This window comes from Orycteropus afer, unplaced genomic scaffold (genome assembly GCF_000298275.1).
Source record: "Orycteropus afer afer isolate SDZICR_OR568_19922 unplaced genomic scaffold, OryAfe1.0 scaffold00178, whole genome shotgun sequence".
Lineage (NCBI taxonomy): Eukaryota > Metazoa > Chordata > Mammalia > Tubulidentata > Orycteropodidae > Orycteropus > Orycteropus afer.
The window spans coordinates 2,409,231-2,418,260 of NW_006921765.1; positions in this window are offsets into that span (position 1 = coordinate 2,409,231).

The window sequence follows — 9,030 nt, forward strand, 5'->3', positions numbered from 1 at the left end:
GTGCAGCCGAAATGGTCTTTAGAAGTGAGAATGGCCAGATTTCTTCTCACTTACTTTGGTCATGCTGTCAGAAGGCACAATTCCCTGGAGAAGGAGATCATGCTTGGTAAGTGGAGGATCAGTGAAAAAGGGGAAGACCTTCAAGGAGATGGATTGACACAGTGGCTACGACAATGGGCTCAAGTATAGCAGGGATTGTGAGGCTGGCAAAAGACTGGGCAGTGTTTCATTCTGCTGTGCATAGGTTTGCTATGAGTCAGAGATGACTGAACAGCATCTAACAACTACAACAACAACAAGTAAGCATTTGACTGTTAGCCAGAAAGTTGGCAGTTCAAACTCACCACCCACTCCTCAGAAGGAAGATTGGGCAACCTACTTCAATAGTGATACCACCTCAGAAAACCAAGGATGGGTCACTAAGGGTTGGATCTGACTTGATGGCAGTGAGGTTTTTTTTTGTTGTTTGTTTAATATATGGTATAAATAGACTATGAAGCATAACCCCAAATGCACAAACAGCAGAATATAAACTAGATGAATGGGACCTTCTGAAAATTAAATTTTTATGTGCTTCCAAAGACTTCTCAAAAAGAATCAAAAGAGAACCTACAGATTGGGAAAAAATATTTGTCAATGGCATATCTCACAAGGGACTTATGTCTGAAATGTGTAAAAAACTCCTACACCTCAACAACAAAAAGACAAATAGTCCAATTAAAAATGGGCAGAGGAAATGAATAGACACTTCACCAAAGAGGATATTCAGATCAACAACAGATGACGAAATGTTCACAATCATTAGCCATTAGAGTGATGCCAATCACAAAAAAAAAAAAAAAAAAAAAACAATGAGATACCATCTTGTCCCAGCACTAGTAGCAAAGTTCAACATGACAGAAAAAAAGCAAATGCTAGTGAGGATGTGGAGAGATTGGGACTCTCGTATTCTGGTGGTGGGACTGTCAAATGATACAGCCACTGTGGAAAGGAGTATGGTGATTCCTTAAAAAAGCTGGAATTAGAAATAACATTTGACCCATCAATCACATTACTGTGTGTATATCTTAAAGAAGTGAGACCCAGGACAACAACAGATACATATACAGCCATATTCATCGCAGCATTATTTACAATAGCAAAAAGATGGAAATAACACATGGCATAACGTGGATGAACTTGGAGGACATTATGCTGAATGAAATAAGTCAATCACAGAAGGGCAAATATTGTATTAGCCCATTATTGTGAAATAGCAAGAAAATGCTTCTATATGGAAGGGAATTTTCTTTGTTGGTTACCGGGGGTGAGAAGGGAGGCGAGGGAACACAGCTAGATAGGTAGAGACTAGTATTTATTTAGCTGAAGGGATGGGCAATGTACCAAATGTATCAATAAGGTGGCACTGAGGAAGAGGAAGACATAGAGAGGTGCATGAGAGGTACAGACAACAGAGATGAACCATTTTCCACACACAGTACTGCATTGTCAGTGATGGGAAACGATGATCTACATGTGGGTAGATGGGTGGACAGGCTGTACTATCAGGTATGTCTATGCAGAAGAGAGTGTGCCCATGACCAAGTATAAGGTTGGCAGACAATGTTTCTACAAATGTATTTGCATGTTCTGTAAGAATGTCCAGTTATATAGTAGAGCTGACAAGGGGCAAGGTTGTAGTCACTTCTTGATCACAGCCAACTACCCAGGGGGAGTAATATTTGGACCTGTGGTCTCAGGACCGTGGTCACAGGGGATATCAAGCTCAATTGTCATAACATACTACACAAAAACATGGTTCTACATCCTACTTTGGCAGGTAGTGACTCGGATCTTAAAAGTTTGCAAGCGCCCATCTAGATGCAACAATGGGTCTCTCCTCATCCAGAGCAAAGAAGAGTGAAAAAAAAAAAAAAAAAGACACATGGAAACAATTAGTGCAAGGGACTGTGCACCATGCAGTCCTCAGCCTATATGGCTATGAGACCAGAAGAACTAGATGATGCCTGGCTACCATCATCAACCACTCAGAGGGAGATCTATGTAGGATATCCTGGGTAGAGTGGGAGAACAATGTGGAAAAAACTCAAAATCATAAAAAAAAAGGAATAAGTTTCCTGGTCTGAAAGAGCCTGGTGAAACCCCTGATACTATGGTCGCTAGCTGTCCTTCAGGTCTGGAATTGAACCCACTCCTGTGGCTTCCAGCCAAACAAAAGACAGACATATGAGCTGAACCTTTACATTAGGTAGATATACTCCATGGAGAGATCAATCATGGAAGAATAGAATGGCTGTGTATGCACAGGGAGATAGCTTGGGGGGCAGGAATGCATGGGAGGGAAGGGCTCAGGGAAGAGTTAACTATGGGGAGGAAATTGGGAGAGAGTTATTGCATTGTGGGAGATTACAGTCAATATCATGAAACAAAGTTTATGTGAACTGCTATACGGAAGATGAATTTGCTCTGTAAACTTTCACCCAAATCACAATAAAAAATAATAATAAAAAGAAAGATTCCAATCTGTTAAGTGACTTGATCAAATTCACAAAACCAGTGGTGAATTGAACAGTATTTATAAGATAAATAAGTATACAGATACTACCTCAAAAACTCAAGGAGGGGTCACTATGAGTCCAAATCGACTTGATGGCAGTGAGGTTTTTTGTTTGGAAGTAAAGGCATGGCTAGTGCATATTGCAAGGGAGAAAAAATTGGAAGCCTTTCCTGAATAATTTCCAATACTGATTTCTTACTGTAAAATTAAGATAAACAATGTATCCAAATAAATTGATACAGTTTGGGACCTTTTGAAATGGATGCCACATTCCCATGGATTGGTAGTCAATAATGGAAAAATTCTGGGAAAAGGACTTTATGCCCAGTGACACCAAACACTTCTCATAATTTTGTCAACCTGGTTAAAACTAATGTGAAATATACTAAAAGAATTCTTGCTGGCAGATCTTTTTGTCATCATCTGTAGAAAAATACTTGGAAAAAAAGTCAAACCCAGGGAAAACAAAACCATGAAATGGAAAGAGGCCAATGGTACTATTTCATTCTTTGAACATCTGGATCCAACTATTACTGAATTCCATTTTACCTTTTAGGTTTTAGTTTCATGAGCAAATGAGTTTCTTTTCTTGCTTAACTCAATTTGCATTGACTTTGTTTCACTTGTAATTGACAGTGACCTGATTAACTTATTTATCTTTATGATGACTCAGCCATGACTTTCATTTCTTTTACTTCTAGTGACTGATTCTTTCTATCTCATTGTATGACTCACATTCAGATTACTGAAGAGCCATGATCTTATGGGTTGAAAATTCATCTTTCAGGATTTAAACACACTTGCACAGAGTTCTCCTGTCAGGTCCTTTAAATAGCACCTACTGCATGAGTCAAGTATTGATCCCTACATAATTAGCTATAGTCATAACAGCATGGATGTAAGAAATACATATTGACAGTTCATACATTTAAAAAAGTATCCATTCTTGCTTTTTTCTAAAGATGACCTGAGGACATTGTAGGTGCTCAGAGCTGTAGAACCAACCTCAGACCTCTAAATAGTGCTGTGCTCCATCCTCTTCGTGGCATGGTAATTAAACCTGATTTACCAATTATCTTCTTTGGTACAATAAGAGACTTTCTAAAAAGTTGCCTATAAATTGAAGTCTGTATAAAATCTAGGGTGCCTGGTATGTGTGTAAATAAGGCAGCCTGAAAGCAGAGCCTTAAAGTCCACTTGCATGTTTGACTTTTCCTCTTATTTTAAAGTAACAACCTATAGTTCTATCTGAATCACAAATTTACAAGGAGTTAGGAGTTAGGAGTCTTAAAGCCTTGACATGAGTCTAGAATCTATGTTGAACTCTAGAGCTCCATTTTCTAATACCAGCTTCTCTAACCATACACTATAAAGGAAATATTTACTCTGTAGTTGGGCAGATGCAAATGTTACAGCTTATTCCCAGTGGGTCTTTCCTCTATCCTGTAAACAAACGCCAAAAGGGTCTTGACTTACAGTTTTATTGATAAATCTTCTTTACAACGGAAAGCCAGGAAAGATAAGCTTGAGAAAGCAGTTTTAATAACAGGTTCCCAGAGAATTATATTTTGCCATTTTCTTGTGATTATTCTATTGTTTTGTGTTAGTTGCCATCGAGTTGGCTCCAACTCCTTGTGACCCTATGTACAACAGAACAAAACACTGTCCAATCATGTACTATTCTATTATAGACTATTCTATAATTAACCAAAAAACATGTATGCTTGCAATCATGTACTACTAACCAATCATGGCAAAAAACAAGGCTCCAGGAATTGATGGAATTACCCTTTGACAGGTTTCAACAAGTGCATGCTATGCTGGAAGTACCCACTTCTTTATGCCAAGAAATTTGGAAGATATCTACCTGCCCTATCAACTGCAAGATAGCCATTTTTGTGCAGATTCCAAAAAGTGTTCCAACAAGATGTGGAAATTATCAAGTCGTATGAGTCGGAGCTGACTCGACAGCAAATAACAACAACATTAATTTCACAAGCAAGCTGAATTTTGCTAAAAATAATTGTAAAATGATTACAGCAGTACATCAACCAGGAACTGTCAGAAATACAAGCAGGATTCAGAAGAGAATATGGGATTAAGTGATACCATGGCTGATATGCTATGGGACTTGTATGAAAGCAGAGAATACCAGAAAGATGTTTACCTGTGTTTTATTGACTATGTGTGGATCATAACAAATCATGGATAATGTTACAAAGAATAACATTCCAGAATACTTAATTGTGTTCATGAGGCACTTGTATATATGCTGTGAGGCAGTGATTCAAACAGAACAAGGGTATACTACATGGTCTAAAATCAGGAAAGCTATTACATCAGGGCTGTATCTTTTCACCATAATTTTTCAATCTCTATTCTGAGCAAATAATCCAAGAAACTGGACTACTTGAAGAAAAATGAAGTATAAGGATTAGAGGAAGACTCATCTATAACCTGTGATATGCAGATGACTTACATGCTGAAAATGAAGATTTGAAGCACTTAACTGATAAAGATCAAAGGCCACAGCCTCCAATGCGGATTATACCTTGGCATAAAGAAAACAAAAATCCTCACAACTGGAACAACAAGCAACATCACGGTAAGTGGAAAAAAAGTTGTCAAAGATTTTGTTTTACTTGGACCCACAATCAACACCCATGGAAGTAGTGGTCAAGAAGTCAAACATCATATTGCTTTGGGCAAATCTGTTGCAAAAGACCTCTTGAAAGCATTAAAGAGTGAAGATGTCACTTTGAAGGCTAAGATGTGCCTGATCCAAGCCATTGCATTTTCAATAGCCTTCTATGCATGTGAAGGCTGGACAATGAATAAGGAAGACTGAAGAATAGCTGCATTTGAATTGTGGTGTTGATGAAGAATAGTGAATATACTATGGACCAACAGAAGAACAAACAAATCTGTCTTGGAAGAATAGCAGCCTGAATGCTCTTAGAAGTAAAAATGGCCAGATTTTATCTCTTGTACTTTAGTCAGGTTATCAGAAGGGGCCAGTCCTTGGAGAAGGATATCATGCTTGGTAGAATTCAAACAGCAAAAAAGATGAAGACCCTCAATGACATTCATTAACACAGTGGTTGCAACAATGGGATCAAGGATAGCAAGGATTGGGAGGATGGCACACAACCAGGCCTTGTTTTGTTCTGTTGCTCATAGGGTTGCTATGAGTTGGAGGCGACTCAATAGCACAGGTTCAACAACAGGTTCTTATTGTCCATACTGTGAGAGTGATCTCATCTTTAAGGGAAAGAAAAGATTTGAACCTGCTGTAGTGAAACACCAGTCTTAAACTTTGTTTAGAAGTGAAAACGAAAATATTTAATGTAGGAAGTTTTCGTAAAATGGAGCGCATATACTGCACACAAGCAGAGAAGAATAATGTTCCAAACTGTAGAAGGACAGAGAGGTTTTTTTTTTGTTTTGTTTTTTGTTTTATATCAGATACAGTAAACAAAGAGCTATGTGCTCACAAGCATATGAAGCAATAAGGCAAAAAGTTATGAGGGATTGTTAAACTTTCTTAAACATTTTTTTTTTTTTAACTTCAGTAAGTGTTAAAAAAAAAAAAAAAAAAAAAAAACTCACTGCCATTGAGTCAATTCCAACTCATAGAGACCCTCACTGGGTTTCTAAGGCTGTAAATCTTTATGGAAGTGATTGCCCCATCTTCTATCCACAGAGAAGCTGGTGTGTTTGAGCTGCTGACCTTCTGGCTAACAGTCAAAAGCTTTACTCACTACACCACCAGAGCTGGTAGTGGTATACTTACTGAGCTCAGCAAGTATACTTGTTAACAAAGAAAAATTGAGTCCACTTTCATGTTTGCCTTTTCCTCTTATCTTAAAGTAACAATATATCCTTCTATCTTAATCACAGATTTACAAGGAGTTAGGAGTTAGCAGAAATGGAAACAAGCTCTCAGTAAGTTGGAAAATGAAGACAGGTTTGGGGGAGTCATGAAATTAGAACTAAGACTTGCTTGATTGGAGATTACCTCTTCTTGGTTAGATTTATGAGACAATTGCTGGTCGTCATCTTAAGTAACATTATTAGTTCTATTTCCTAACCTCCTGGGACATGTTAACTAAAATTATTTTCCTAGGACAAGTTGCACAAACATTCTTGAAAAATACCCTATAACAGTTCCTAGCACAAGTAAAAATCCTGATGCTTATTCTTTGTGTGTTATAAGCAATGAAACTTTTATAAAAATCTAAATTTTCCTTTAAAAACAACAGAAGTAAAGATTTCAGTTCTAACTGCAGCTTAATGTTAAAAATGAGGTTTCAGTTTTATCTCTGGGGCAGCACTTTGTTGTTGTTGTTGTTGTTGTTAAGTGCCGTCGAATCATTTCCGACTCATAGCAACCCCATGCACAGCAGAACGAAACACTGCCCGATCCCACACCAGCCCCACAATCCCTGCTACACTTGAGCCCATCATCACAGCCACCATGTCAATCCATCTCATTGAAGGCCTCCCACTCTTTCGTCGACCCTCCACCCTACCAAGCATGACATCCTTCTCCAGGGAATGGTCCTTTCTGACAACATGACCAAAATAGGTGAGACGAAGTCTGGCCATTCTTGCTTCCAAGGAGCATTCTGGCTGCACTTCCTCCAGGACAGATCTGTTAGTTCTTTTAGCAGTCCATGGTACTTCGCCATGCGAAGAATGGGGCAGCACTTTAGTGTTTGCAATTTGGTTACATAAACTATACCCTCATGGTAAGTGTCTATTGATCAAAAAATATATAACAGGTCAAAAAATATATAACACCCTCACCCTCAATACAAATTAACATGAGTACTGGAACCCTTTCAAATTATTTTCGTACCACAACTGCATCTTCATACATTTTCCTAAACTTTTTATTGTGATTTGGGTGAAAGTTTACAAAGACGATTTGTTTTACATTCAACATTTCACACACATATTATGTTTTGTGACACTGATTATATTCCTTGCACTGTATCAGCTCACCTCCCAGTTCTTCCCTGTGGTTACACTTTCCCTATGTCCTCCTTGCCTATGAATTCCAGTCTTCTTTCCTTTCTCCCTGTGAAATGCAGCCCTTCTGATTGCTCATGGTTGATTTTTCTAAGGAGTACATCTCCCTGGTGTAGTTGTTCAGCTCATGGGCCTGTCTATTGTCTGTCTTCACAAATTTTAAAAAACAGTAATCCATTTATGTGGAAAGCAGTTTATTTTTATTAATTTTTTTAGGCATTGATACAGATTTTCAGAGGTCTTACAAAACCAAAAACACATTGCCTTCAATTTGATTCTGACTCACAGTACCCTATAAGACGGAGTAGCACTGTCTCATAGGCTACAATCTTTGCTGAAACAGCCATATCTTTTCTCATGGACAGGCTGATGGTTTCAAACCACAGTTGTTAGACTTAGCAGCTGAGTGCTTAACCAAAATTCATGTGTGTTACCAGCTCCTTTCAGAAGTTTGTTAGAAACATAATTTTATTATTTTGTTTATAGGTCTTTGTTAATTCTAGACTGGGTAACTTATCTTACTAGATAACCGGGGAAGATCTGACAAAGTTACTCCTGTTTCAAAAGTTCCAGGTATGAGTCACTGTTCTGCAAATGATCATCCTACATGGGCTCAGCCTAAATGTACTGTTCTACCTGGTCCTAGGCTTAACTTTTGTCATTACTTTCACATTTACATACTTGGTGGTCTTTGTATGTATTGATTTACATGCCTACATTCAGAAATCAAATATCACCTGCTATAAACAGAGTCAATGGCTCATTCACCTGTGCTGCATAGTCCATATTGTGCATCCAATGGAACTAGGCATGTGTACTATAATTAATTGTGTCTGCATTAGCCTTATTCACTAGCACAGTGGATCTCAAACTGAGGTTCAGTTATGCTGGCATATCCAAAGACTTTCTAAAGAGCATATGAGCATGAATATAGTTTAGAGAATTCAGTTTCATATCCTCAACTTTCATATGTACTGTTCCAAAAATTGTTTTTCCTCTGAAGTCATCCATGGGCCTGTGTGGTAGTTAAGTTTGTGTGTCACCTTAGCTGGGCCTGATTGAGTGGCTGGGCAGCTGGATGTAGTATTCTCTGCGATGAGACTGGTAATAAACTCTGTGGTGGAATCTATTGTGAGCAGCTGAGTAGCTGCCTTAGGGATGTGGTCGGCTTCCTGTATATAAGAAGATTTGTGGAACTGTCTCTAACTTATAGCATACTTGAAACCTGCATGTAGCCATGTCATTGTTCAGCAGCCTGCCATTTTCTGCCGATCTTGAGACTTTCTTTTCTTTTATTTTTTTGTAATTGTGATTTGGGTGAAGATTTTTTACAGAGCAAATTCATTTTCCATACAGCAGTTCACATATACTTTGTCTCATGTCATTGACCACAGTTTACCACAATGCAACAGCTCCCCTCCCACTTCCTCCCCATAGTT